At 44.2% G+C, this 9,059-nt stretch overlaps 1 pseudogene; it reads left to right on the top strand.

Annotated features, from left to right (window-relative positions):
- The first annotated feature begins 6,419 nt into the window (after positions 1 to 6,419).
- On the top strand, positions 6,420 to 7,507 carry LOC127338656 (BTB/POZ and MATH domain-containing protein 2-like; annotated as a pseudogene).
- The last annotated feature ends 1,552 nt before the right edge of the window (positions 7,508 to 9,059 follow it).

Here is a 9,059-nt window from a genome sequence, read left to right as displayed (position 1 = left end):
CCAATCTATTTTCCCGCGATGTTTTTCCCCTTTTTAAGCCAGAGATGTTTCTGCTTGCTTTCAGATAAAGGTAGTGCAAGAAGAGCATTAAGGATAAATAGCCCACGTATACAAACAGTCAGATTCGAACGCACAAGTTGCAGAGAAAATGCAACTTGAAAATAAAATTTTGCTCTAGTACTGTCTCCCTAGTCCCTACTCCCTAGTGCTCTTCAGCCTTGCAAGGCAACTGTACCTAGCGCATTGTAGAAATAGAAAAGAACACATAAATAAGATGCCGCAAGATTCACTGTCTGGATAGTACTTCTGGGAGCTATTCCATGCAACGGTGCTTACAAACAGACACATGCAGGTGCAGTGCAGCCCAGTTCGGTTCGCAGTGCCAGTTACGCCATACTGTGAAAGTGTGAGACACGCTCTGTTTATGTGTCCTAGATTTAGCGATATATGGAATCTACTTGGTATACATGAGGTTTTAACACAAGTGTGCAGCTTGAAGAGTGAAGGAGGTGCGATCCTTGAAATGTTGTTGCATGATGGCATGTGATGAAACGTTGTTGCGTGAAGGAGTGTCAGTTATGTCGTACATACAATGAAAGTATGAGACACGCTCTGTTCATTCATGTGTCCTAGAGTTAGCGATGTATGGAAGCTCCTTGGCATTCATGAGGTTTTAGCACTAGTGTGCAGCTTGGAGAGTGAAGGAGGCGCGATCCTTGAAATGTTGTTGCGTAACGGCACGTGATGAAACATTGTTGCTTGAAGGAGTGCCAGTTATGTCGTACAGACTGCGAAAGTGTGAGACACGTTCTATTCATTCATGTGTCCTATAGTTAGCGATGTATGGAAACTCCTTGGCATTCATGAGGTTTTAGCACTAGTGTGCAGCTTGGAGAGTGAAGGAGGCGCGATCCTTGAAATGTTGTTGCGTAACGGCACGTGATGAAACATTGTTGCTTGAAGGAGTGCCAGTTATGTCGTACAGACTGCGAAAGTGTGAGACACATTCTATTCATTCATATGTCCTATAGTTAGCGATGTATGGAAACTCCTTGGTATTCATAAGGTTTTAGCACAAGTGTGCAGCTTGGAGAGTGAAGGAGGTGCGATCCGTGAAACGTTGCTGCGTGATGGCACATCGAAAGCACCGTTGCTTCCTGTTGCGATCCTTGAAAGTTGAAACGTTGTTGCGTGATGGCACATTGAAAGCACCGCTGCTTCCTCGGGTTAACATGAACGATCTGATTGCAACTGCAACTTGGTATATTTGGTGGGAGCGTAGTCAAGCTACTCACGATGAGACAGTTCAGGCTCATGCGAGGACGGCACAAGCAATCTCTACCGTGGCACTTAACTACTCGCGGGCAAAGAAGAGTAATGGGGGAATTACTAGGCGCATATGGAACAAAACTGAGGGAGGACTACGTGAAGCTCAATGTTGACGCTGGTTATAGGGCTGATGCAGGTTCAGGAAGTACATGAGCTATCCTTCAAGATCGTCGAGGCTTCTTTCTTGCAGCAAGTTGCAGCGGCATTGCCTTTGCCACCGACGCAGCTACGAATGAGGCCAGAGAAACTACCCGATGGACTTCTCCTGGCAGGCCAAATCGGGTGCAACAGGTTAGAAGTGAATTCAGATTTCATGGAGGTGATCGACGTGTTGACAAACGACGGGAACTCACATGGCCCGACCGCTGCTATCTATGAAGAATGTACTTTTCTTAGTTGCAATTTTACTGAATTTTTATTTTATCATTGCCCTAGGGAAGCCAATATGGCACACATGTTTTAGCTAGTCATTCAGATGGTTTCAAATCGATTATCTCGATTGAGGAATCACCTGATTATTTTGGTTATGTATTAGCGGATGATGTAACTGTGTTTCCATATTAATAGAATCTGCCATCATGGCTTTCCCTAAAAGAAAAGTATGCAGCACCACGGCTTAAGCGATAGCAGACCCTCCCAACACACGACCTAGCTCGTGCATGTGGATTGCACAATGTAGCAACCTCAAGTGGAAAACGACTAGAAGATGCTGCACAATATGGATTCTCAAAACACATAATAAGTGAGGTAATGAAATAAATCAGTGACATGGAAAGAGAAAGAATAGATGGCAATAGTTTTGGTCGACATGAGCTATGATGCCGACGTGTGTCCACCTGATGACGGCTATTAGCAACACCAAAAGATCTTGATACGTTGAGACTCCAATTGCAGAGTGTTGTATCAGCAGAGTATTTTTCCCACAAGGGTGACTCGAGGGTTTAAATCGAACTCTCGTAGAACTGGACAAAGAGTATATTTTTTTCCCTTCTTCTAGCAATCCTGCAAGTAAAATAAATGCCTTATGTCCCCAACTCTACCGTGTGGTTGTCAAGCACAATGTTTCACGCAAGTAAATAAACACAAGTAGAAATAAAGCAAATAAAACTAGACTAGATAAAATAACAAAGTAAAAAACTGTAAAGAGATTGATTGTTTTTGGTGTTTTGGATGCATATAAGAAAAGTGAATATTTTTGTACTTTCGAATTAAAATAGTGCAGAAAATAGAGAACAAGGTAAAATCAATATAAAGGTGTTTCTTATGATAAAAAGTGGACCGGGTTCATGGGTTCACTTGACTATTTTCTCTTTAAGTTGTGGTGGACAAATAACAATTCATCAATGAGATATGGAGGTGCAAATAATAGTATATGTAAAATCAGAATTAATATGGGCATCACATCCTAACATAGAGATGATGCAACACATCTCTCTTATGCTCCAACAAAAAAAAGAAACTTCATCAATCTTGTATTAAAAATTAACAAAGCATAGCCATTAGTACTTTGACATGAAGTTTGAATATCAAATATGCTACCTTTAACAAACAAGATCATAACTACTGTCCTGTGATGAACATAGCACATGCATTCACTTTATCCCTAGTGAGACAACAAAAGAAAAGACAAAGCTATAATCGATCTTGAACATATTGTCACTATCCAATCACTAAAACAATGCTACTCCATCTAATACACACATCACCCCACACACACACTCTTGCATAGACGTTGGATCAGAACGAATACTTTAGAATGGGGCACATAATATGCATCTATCAATACATCTTACACATAATATGATCAGATCTCGTAGCACAATATCATAGAATAAGAATCCACCACATATGTATTACAAATATGACCATAATCATGGTATGCAGCTCATATGGCACTAAGAACTATGAAGAACATGAGAGAAATAGATCAAGCTACTGTCACAAACCCGTAGTCCAGAGGTGGACTACTCTCCCTAGATCGTGGTGATGATGATGAAGACGTTGGAGAAGGTGGAGATCCCTCCGGCGGTGATCCCGGTTGAGTTTCCCCCTCCAATCTTCTTGGCAACAGCCTTCGTTTTCGTGTTTCTGTGTTTGTGCGGCGCTCCACTCCCGAGAACTCTTTGGGTCCATATATATAGTAATTTTTAGGGAAAAATACGTCGGTGGGCGAAAGAATCAGGGCAAACGGACGATCGACGACTGAAAGAGCCTAGGTGGCACGCCCTCCCTTGTTGGGCGTGCCACCTGGCCTCTTTCGGCCCTCATGCCTCTCCAGGTGTGCTTCTAGGGTCCAGGGTGCTTCTCCCGATGAAAAAATAATGCTCTAAAAATCTCATGTCAATTTGAGTCCATGTAGGTCTCTGAAAGTGAAAAATACGCAAAATAGAGTTTTCCTGTTCTGCAGAGTTATAAATCAAATAAAGGGAATCATTGGTAAATCCCCATAAATCAATGTAAAACATGGTATTATCATTATGTATGTTGCAAATATGTGAGAATTCAATATGATCAAGGACAAAGTTCATGTATGCATTTTACATGCATCAACATCCCCAAACTTAACCTATGCTCGTCCCTAGCATGAAGGTGATAAAACTAACATGAACTTTGGAGTTTATTATATATAGCTTCTAAATAATCATGCAAAGTATCACAAGGTTCAATCAATAAAGAATGACAATAAGTAATATGATCTCATCAAGTGATAACTCTTACATTCTACATAGTATGCATAAAAGTAAATAGCATTGCAAGAAACATGAATCATAAGTAATATGAATCATAAAACATGCTTAGAATAATCCTATAGAATTGTTAGAAGATTTTTCCAACAATTAGGTCCATCGGAGGTGCCGATGAAGACGGTGGAAGATCAGGAGTTTCCCCAGAGGAGGTGAGCATGGGTGCCTGCCAAGCCGCAGGCGCATGCGCATGTGCAGAAACAACTTCTCGCTGAGGGCGGCGACAACATCCCCGTGTCTGCAGCTCCGAAGGCATCGATGCTAATGCCATCTCTATGTTATTTGTCTCGCTGGTGTGGTGACGACTGATGAGGATGAGACATGCCATAAAAATAGAAGATAGTATTTCAGAGGATTGTTTTTGCAAAATACTGCCTATGTGGCAAGAGCCAACACGCCGACTACGAATGTCAGTGCCGGATAGGACCCGCGGTGAACTACTTATATTCTTTTAGGACCTAGATATGCATTTTCGTACATTTAGGACCCAGTTGACACCGCCTAAAATCTTTTAGGACCTGTGGTGCGCTTTACTCTTTGAAATAACATAAATTCAAATCATAGAATTATTACTTATGTATTATTACTTATGTGAATTACAGTGATTCGTTTTACTTCTTTACTTTGAGTAATACAAGAATTCTTAGAGAGATCTCAATTAGTCGATTAGCTTACCCCGCGTTAAAAAAGTATGCCGTCGTCGTCTCCTTACCCTCGATGCTACCAGAGTAGGTCATCGAGCATCGTTATTCACCTCCCTCATGGTAGACAATGAAGACCGATCGCCGTAGTGGCCTCACATGAGAGGTATCAAAGTGGCATATCCCTTTGTGCCCCCAAATTATTCAAAATTTCCTAACAACCCGTTTGGCGCACCGGGGCTTTGGCTATGCACATCAAGCGCCCTAGTGCCGGAGCCTGCCACATCTTATCCAATTGTCATGCACAATCAATTCACTACCCTCGGTATTGTTGGGGACATCAAGATACTTTTTGTTTTATTTACATGTGGCTTTATATAATTGAGATTCACTACCTTCGCGTTATGTTCAATAAAACCCTTCGTCGCCACTAGAGGGAAAAGTTAGCGCATACTACATATGTCCATGTTGGGAGGGCCCAACAAGGATTAACTCAGCAATGCTCGTGTGCTCTCATGCTTTCCATACCCTACACCTCTTCATGTTTTCTGGCATCATCCTAAACTTAGCTTTTTTATCTTCTTTGTTTTGCAGTTCTTACGATAAGTTACATACTCATGCAATTTTGAACTTGTCATGTTCATGTATCTTTTTTCTGATGAAAATGCGGTCGGAGCTGCTTTTTCATTGAATGTATTTTTTCTTCGTCACGTTCAAGTTGCAGGGTTGTTTTCACAATTCTTTCAAATGTTTTGCTTCTGCGCACAACTGTAGTATGTTGCCTCAAAATCAACATTTTAAGTTGGATGCGCAGCAGGAGGTTACCAAACTATCTGTTAAGGCTGGGCCTAGCTTGTTTGCGTACTGGTTTAGGACTTCAGGTTGGGCCAAAGTGGTACTTTTTTTTTGAGGTATGGGCCAAAGTGGTACTTTTTTTTTGAGGTATGGGCCAAAGTGGTACTTAATTGAGAGCGATAAAATCAGAGTCCTGGTCGTGTGTCAAGTGTTTTGTACGCACTACATACATAGTGCGAGCCGGCCATGCATTAGGGTAGACTTTCCCAAAAAAAAAGTAGTATTAGGGTACACCAGTTTATTTGAGATTTGACGTGTAACCAGAAAATTGCCAGGATGTTGCGGCCGCCAATTGTGCTTGTCGCCCGACGATAACTCGTCGAATCTGTTTCCAATTTTCCACGCGCTGGAATTGCAGGAATCCATCGACCGTAGTAGCCGCGTGAGCTCAACCGCGCACATCCAACGCTAGCAGGGTTCCCGTGTGTTCTTACGTTGAATCTGCAGTTGTCAGGTAAACTTGTCACTGAATTTATTCGTGTGTTCCGCTGATTGCTAGCCGGGAGTTCCTCTTGCCGCTGATGTGAGAAGATATTCCTGTAATCTCTGCTATCTTCAACGCTAGAGAATCTATAGATACTACTGTTGGTTGATTGCTGTTAACACGTGAGAATAACTCTGCTGAGATTACTAACTGTTACTGGGTAGTCAGAAGGATTTTTTATTGGAAGATACCTGCTGTTGAAGACTCTACAAGCCTCAACTAAGCAGTTCTTGTGGAAGTTAAATCCGTTATTAGCATCTTTACCGTGAAATATTGGGCGGCCTTATCAATCCTTGCGAATTCATTCCGAGCGCGAGTGCCACATTCTCCATCATCAGATTCAGTTAAGTGTTGCTCATCTGGCATATGTCATTTGCTGGCGTGTCTATCGTCGGCAAATGCATGGGGAGCGCCGGCCATGCCATCAACGTCGCATCGGCCAGAGGCTACCACCTCCTTGTGGTTAACGGATACTCGTATGCCAAAGCAGTTACACATAATGGCACGGCGTTCTACTCTCTCGGTTTCATGGTGGGAGGCCATCGTTGGCGCATCAAGTACTATCCTAAGGGCGACAACTGGACTAGTGCCGACTCGTTATCTCTCTTTTTGCAGCTTGATGATCAAGATGTTACAGGGCCCCTGAAGGTGCGCTACATATTTAGTTTTGTCGACGAGCTTGAGAAGCAAGATTCAGCATATGTTAATGCAGCCCCTCCAGGCATGTTCTCCAGCAATGCTCCATCTTGGGGTTACACGGTTTTCATGAAAAACAACGTCCTTGAGAAATCAAATCATCTAAAGGACGATTGTTTCACCATCCGATGTGACCCCTCGCCATTGTCACCACTGCTGATATTGCAATTAAGGTACCACCCCCTAGCTTACAACAGCATATCAGCGACCTCCTACAGTCCAATGAGGGAACTGACGTGACATTCAAAGTTGACAATGAGACGTTTGTTGCCCATCGGTGCGTGCTTGCAGCTCGATCTGCAGTCTTCAAGGCTGAGCTCTTTGGCCCCATGAAGGAGGGCACAGTATCAAGCGTCATAGATGTGGAAGAGATGGAAGCATGTGTGTTTAGGGCCTTGCTTTTCTTTGTTTACACAGACTCACTGCCAGATATAGAGATAGCTATGCTAGAAGAAGAGGATGAAGCCAAAGAAGCATTGTGGCTCCAACATTTGCTTGCAGCCGCAGATAGATACGATCTTCAAAGGCTGAAAGCACTATGTGAAAAAAAGTTGTGTGAAAACATAAGCGTGAGCTCAGTGACGAATATTTTTACTCTAGCTGATCGGCATAACTGTTGTGGATTGAAGGAGGCATGCCTCGAGTTTGTCAAGACTCCTGCTAATTTGAAAGAGATTACAGAGGCTGACGGCTTGGACGACATAATCAGAACATGCCCCTCTCTTGTAAAGGAGCTCATTGCCAAGTTTGCTTCCTAAAATTTAAAAAAGGGTCCGTATTTCCTGTACTACCTGAAGATAGTACTCTGAAATCCATGTTCTACGTTGCAGTGTTGTTTTATTGCTACTGTTCGATGTACTATTTTCATGCTTACTTGGATGCATCGTGTACATCTTTACTTGGATGCATCGTGTACATCTTTCCTTGATTTATGATATAATGTTTGCGCTGTCTTTACTCATCAGATAAGACATGAGCCTTCTTTTTGCTTGTTTCAGGTGTCAGTTCAGGTGGAAAAGACGATGGGTGGCCTGGACAGTCTAGCTACATGATGCCATACCAGATATATCATTCCCAGTCTTGGTTCCCTTAAGGAGTGTAGCTACATGATGCCATCCCATTCTCAAATATAGTATCGTTGCCAATCTTGCTACCCTTAAGAATTACTAGTGATATTTTGTAATATTATTACTTTTATTTGGAGCGCATGCTATCAACTTTTGTGGAATTTGTTTCCTGTTAGAACTGCTACGTAGTTGGATGGTGTCTTCTCATCAGTTCGATGATTCTATTACACGCTTTTTTAGATAAAAGGCTAAGAAGCCCACTTTAAATTAATAAAGCCAGCACGGCCGAATGATACAAAGTGTTGAGGAAAACCTCTTACAACGCAGATCCAAGATCAAGCTAAAACAAAAACTAGAGCACAACTACTAGGCCGAGCACGAAGACTCAACCGCAGAGGGCACCACAACAGAAGGAACAAGCTTGGTAAAGAACATGAGCACAAGAGAAGGAAGGGCGGAGCCTCGCAAAGACGTCGAGAACGGGAGAGGGGAAGCCCAACATCACAATGCCGTGCGGAGGTCGCCCGCCATGGCCACGGTCCGACCCCAAGTCCAGAAACCGGTGGTAACTGCGTCGTCAGACATGCCTGCGTGGGGACGAACCCTAGCCCACCACAACACCGATAACAACGACGAACGGCATCCCGCCGACCGCGGCTGCTTCGCTCGGCGAACATAGCACTGAGGTGGACGACGCCTCCATGGGCCGAACTGGCCTCCCACGAAGCACATGAGCAAGGAAGCCACTACAACATCTCTTCGACCGCAGAGAAGGCACCAACTTTGCCGCCGAAGCAGGTATGGCGAAGACAAGACCGATGCTACAAGGCAGTGCCTCCAACGAGGTTACGACGTAGCAGCGCCGCCACCGCCTGGTCCGAAGACCAGGGCTTTCACCCGGAGCAATGACTTGGGGCGGTGAGGTGGAGCCACGGTATCGCCCACAAGAGGGGAAACGGCGCTCATGGGCGTCACCGATACCAGAACCGACATCGTCAGCCTGAGCTTTCGCTCGGCCACAACACCCAGCAACCCCGAGTAGAGGAACTAGCTCCAGCCCACACCGCGAGGATGGGGGACACCATGACTGCCACAACGCCTCCAGATCTAGATCTGGGCGAGGAACGGCGCCCGTGCCGAACCTCACCAGGAGCTCCCGATGTTGCCCGCCTTGCCGTCCTCATGGCCAAGGGGCGCGACCAACACCGCCGCCATGAGGCTCGCCACATAGCCGCTCGTGCGT

This window comes from Lolium perenne, chromosome 3 (genome assembly GCF_019359855.2).
Source record: "Lolium perenne isolate Kyuss_39 chromosome 3, Kyuss_2.0, whole genome shotgun sequence".
NCBI lineage: Eukaryota > Viridiplantae > Streptophyta > Magnoliopsida > Poales > Poaceae > Lolium > Lolium perenne.
The sequence above is the reverse complement of the archived record's forward strand: the minus strand, read 5'-3'. Positions and strand labels throughout refer to the sequence as shown.